Below are 5000 nucleotides of genomic sequence, written 5' to 3'. Positions count from 1 at the left end.
ATTAGCTGTAGTAGTATTTTAATTCAGTAAAACCCTCCCTGCTTGCAAGCGGCATTCCTGAATAAAATTTTCAACTTTAAATATTGTCGCTTTGGCTATATATTGGAGATTAGCAAACAATCTTCATTTTGCTTGGAACGACTATGGCAAAATGTAATTGCAACTAAACGGTTTCCTTCTAGTGTACCCAACATGAGGTGCAATGACATGTTAAGTATGATATCGGTTAATATTGCTGCTAAATTCCCTTTAGAATTATTTTTGAGCAACTGAAATACATTTCTAAACTTTCAGAGACCTCTTGCTTTTTTCGTCAGTCTTAATATATTTGCCTCTATGGATCGCTTGAATGGCAATTTTAACAACTTAATTTTGAAAACACACCAAAAATCTTCGTATTTTCTGTTGGACGCGAACCCACGCGAAAACATTATGTAACTATTTAGTCGGAAGAGAAAACCGTTTGGAAATTTGTTGCTATCTTTTTTGCTCCATTTTTAAAATATTTCAACACACGAATTCAAACCAAGATGTATATCCATTAGCCGGCCAAGCTCCAAGAACGAATTTCCACTCATGATCAAACACTGTCACAGCAACCGAGACTCACGTTGACCTTGAAATTTCCTAAGATATTTCCCTGGTAGCACCGTTGACTCAAAGGAGAATCTCACTTAGTGGCATAGAAACGCACTATGTAGTCAAAACATTCGTCGGTTTTACTGGCCTGAAAAAGAGTATATTTTATCGAGGGAAATCTGATTTTAATATACCCGATGGCAGCCCTATTGAAGTCACATGGCAAGGCGTCGACCAATCAGACATTTGTCGCCAGTGAAAGCGTGTGTCACCGTGCTTTTTCAGTGCTTTTACGTTGGGCAAGGCCACAAGAAGTCAAAGGACAGAAGCTTCGAGAAACCGCCTCAGTAATTGAAGTCAGAAGTTGACCAGTGAAGAACCAAACAATGGAAATCACTGTTTCTTAATAGCTGGAAGAATTGGAGATAGTCAGCCAACAAATCGAAAGTCATAAATATCTTACATTGAGCTAAATGCGTTAAGGACATCATAAAGTGATCGTGTTTCCGAAGCTGTTCCTGAGCAGGAACTGACATATCGCTGGCTAAACCGAAGAGGAAATACGCGCACTGAGGTGAAATGTTCGAAGCAATCATTCAAGGTCCATTCATGTCACACCATTTCACCTTTGTAGAAAGGGGGGAAAAGCTAAACTGCAGGATATACCCAGCCACTTATTTGTATGCGAATGGCGTTTATTGTTACATGCGTCGTAATTCAAGCGATGCCGCTACAACTTAAACAAAAAGAAATTGGGATGTGCATTTTAGAGCGCGACTGATCCAAAACAGTGAAAAAATGCCAGACGTTAAGTAGTACTACGTTTAAAGATTACGTGTTGTAATCAAAGGTGTCATGAAAAATGGTTTGAGCATTTACCTGGTGTTAGAGGAGGAGACGTCGTTATTTCTAGTTCTTTGATCTTTGAAATAAGATAACCTACCGGTCAGTATAAAATGCAGACTACAGACTGCAGTTTCCAGATTGCAGATTGGGTTTAAAATGCAAACTAGGTACAAAATGCAAACTGCTGACTGGGTCCAAAACTGACTAATGTTTTGACTTCATAGTGCGTTTCTATGCCAGCGAGATTCTCTTTTGAGTTAACGGTGCTACCAGGGAAATATCTTAGGAAATTTCAAGGTCAACGCGAGTCTCGGTTGCTGAGACAGTGATTGAGTGGAAATTCGTTCGTGGAGCTTGGCCGGCTAATGGATTAACATCTTGGTTTGAATTCATGTGTTGAAAATATCAGTTAAAAATGAAGCAAAAAACACACCAATAAATTTCCAAACGGTTTTCTCTTCCAACTAAGGCCCCGTCCACACGTATCCCAGATTGAAAAATATTTCCATCCACACGTAGCGTATTCAAATCGAATTTGCCCGTGCACACGAATCCGAAACGTTTCCGGATTCTCATGGTCATAAAGCTCTCGATAGATGTAGGTCTACATGACGTCTATTCGGCGATAGATGTAGATTTCGCAAGAGAATGTGAAAAGATGGACCGGCGCCACCCTCCTAGCGAATTTGGACCCCGGGTGACTAAATCCCCTAACGGATTTAGTCCCCTATCGCGGATTTGGACCCTTCCATATTACACTTGCATGATAACCCCTCGTATTAATGTCTTCCGGAGGATTGTGTATCATCCAAGAAGAGAGTTAATTTGAAGGCGGTATAAAGTTAGTCCTTCCAAATGCCTGGTTTGGCCGGTCATTTCTGCCAAATGGAAAGCGCCCTAAGTGTAACAGAATCAAATATAGTGATAAATATTTGCAAAGTTTGTTGGAGGAATGTATTGACTGAATGCATAAATGGCGGCCAAATATGTATTCACTAGGCTCACTCTCAAGCAACCTTTCTTTTGTATTTTGTCTATGCAAACGAGGCTAGTGAGGCTAATTAGCACATAAACAAAAGTATATGTTATTGGCCGCCATTTATGCATTCGGTCTATAACTGGCACAAAAAGTGTTAATAAATACTGAATGGATCTGCTCTACTTGCCTAACCTGATGACATCAACAATATGACCTGTCAACAAAAATCAGACCTTATTCAAAATTTCCCTGTCATCTGTACTAGCAACTTTGAACACATGGTACAGCTCTTTATAGAGGATGTGTCAAAGAGATATCTTATGCCTATCGGAGAAATGGTAGACTTATTTTACAGGGTTGAATTCCAGCAAAGGGGATCATGATCACCTCACATTCTCTGCATTACTTTGGGTATCGAGTTGCATATGAGAGCCCCCCGTGATGTTACATTATTATCCAGCTGTTATATCACACTGACTAGTGCATAAAGAAAACTTCAGCCTGCCAATTTTAAACAATCGCGGAAACTTTCATATCCACGAGAAACGACAGTGGCACTTTGATTTCCTTACGCGCTTCGCGCTTGGGCCGTAAATCAACTTGGTCCGTGACTTCAGCGTAGAACGTTTCTCAGATCTTTTAAGTTTTTATTCTGCAAGGAAAATGAAGAAATGAGATTTATTTGTTTGGGGGGTAACCATGAATCTTACGACTTTTACCAGTGTTAAATGATCAATAAAACAAAGGACCTCAGGAGATCAAAACTTCACCCTGGGCTCATATTAAGTCTTGTATTTTTATTCTTGAACAACTTTCAGCCCAAGTCAGTGTTGTTTGGTTGTTTTCTGACAAAAATAAAGGAGATCATTTTCCGTCCTAAAAATGGGTTCCTTTATCAACCGGAAGTTGTGTTCTTCGCGCTAGTTTCGAGTGTTTATTCCGGCCTTACCACACTTTGTGGCGACTGTAGACAAAACTATATTTTTCGGCTCCATTAACCATATTTTTCGGTTCCATCCACCGGAAGTTATGTTCTTCGCGTTAGTTTCGAGTGTTTATTCCGGCCTTACCACACTTTATGGCAACTGTAGACAAAACCATATTTTTCGATTCCATTAACCATATTTTTCGTTTCATCGACCGGAAGTTATGTTCTTCACGTTATTTTCGAGTGTTTATTCCGGCCTTACCACACTTTATGACAACTGTAGACAAAACCAGATCTTTTGGTTCCATTAATCAAGGGATTGCAGTTCAATCGAAATGGCTCATCTGCCGGAACAAGTCGTTAAGTGGACCAAATGTTTTCCAATCGGTGATTTGTTGATAAAGACAGAAACACGGCCAACAGTAAGCCAATCAAATTCCACGATGATCAATTCCATTGTGATCAAGACTCTAGCAGAGTCGAAAACTCCATTCTCATTTCTCATCAGTGTGGTTTTAAGAAATTTCTACCCTTTTTTAGTAAAATTCCGATTGGCCACTCCATCCTGATATCGAGCAAAACTTCTTCGGAAGCACTATCACCGGGATTTTCAAAATATATATCTTTTTGTACTCTCTGGGCCACTTTTGCAAAAGAGGAAGTACTTAGAACTGGAACATATCCTCTTTCTGTTTTTTTGCTCGTTTGCTGATCTGCAAGGGACGTGTCGACTTATTAAACAAAAGCCACACGATTTGGTGTTTGCAATTTATTTTCGTACCATTTGCTTAGTTCAGCATAAGCCAACAGAATTATTTATTGGCTTGAGTTCTTTATTCTACTTTCCTTCTAATTGCCCTGGCTCTACAAGCAGAAGGCATCATGATTTTTGCATTTAAAAACACTTGTCATACCAAGTGACCGAAAGTTGACCAGAGCCATTCCATTGGTAATTACAGCTCAATCATCGACAAGTCTTGTACCTACACACCCTGCCTTTTTTTCTTTGTTAAGCTGGCCTTGAAAAGTATCATACTGTTTCCTTATTGAACGGAGTCGTATAGGCAAGCTTGTCAAATACTTTGTAACTAGTTTTGTATTTCTAAGCGAGAAAACTTTATGAAGGTTAGGGTCTATTCATATTTGAGATGATTTTTGAAAATTGTTATCTACAGCTAATAAGTCAGGGTGGCACTTACCCAGGAATTGATCTCACTACGGAAGCAATATTTATTAATACTACAAGACACATACAACTCTATGCATGACAATAACGCATTTAACGTTTTACAAGGTATTTCACTTGTCAATATTCTGGTAATTCAGTACAAAATGTTATTTGCATCAAGATTTTCGTCGTTGTTTCATTGCTATAAGACAAACTGGTTGGACTACAGGTTGAGGATTGACACATAATGCGCCGATCAAATCGAAATTTCAACAGCCCCCTCCCTCCCGAGCATTATGTGCCCGGGGAGTGAGGAATTTGACCTTTGTCAAACTGGGGTGGGGAAAATTAAACCGTAAGTGTCATGTTTCAAATGACTGGAATTTATTTTTCGGGCGCCGAAGTCGCTAACAGCTTTAACACATGTTTGCACGAGATGGAAGAAATGTAACATTTGTGAGCGATTGGCTTACATAAAAAGGTCTTTAAAAGTTGTCTTT

At 39.3% G+C, this 5000-nt stretch overlaps 1 protein-coding gene across 4 annotated transcripts in view; it reads right to left on the bottom strand.

Annotated features, from left to right (window-relative positions):
• The window catches only part of LOC138003285 (beta-2 adrenergic receptor-like), a 57880-nt gene extending 55684 nt beyond the window's left edge, over positions 1-2196 (bottom strand). For all 4 annotated transcript variants that reach the window (XM_068849282.1, XM_068849271.1, XM_068849240.1 and 1 more), the window contains exon 1: positions 1459-2196. The gene's annotated coding sequence lies outside the window, so the exon portion shown is untranslated. The remainder of the gene's footprint in view (positions 1-1458) is intronic.
• Positions 2197-5000: the final 2804 nt, after the last annotated feature.

This window comes from Montipora foliosa, chromosome 1 (assembly GCF_036669935.1).
Source record: "Montipora foliosa isolate CH-2021 chromosome 1, ASM3666993v2, whole genome shotgun sequence".
NCBI classification, from domain to species: domain Eukaryota; kingdom Metazoa; phylum Cnidaria; class Anthozoa; order Scleractinia; family Acroporidae; genus Montipora; species Montipora foliosa.
This window is presented reverse-complemented; position numbering and strand designations above follow the sequence as displayed.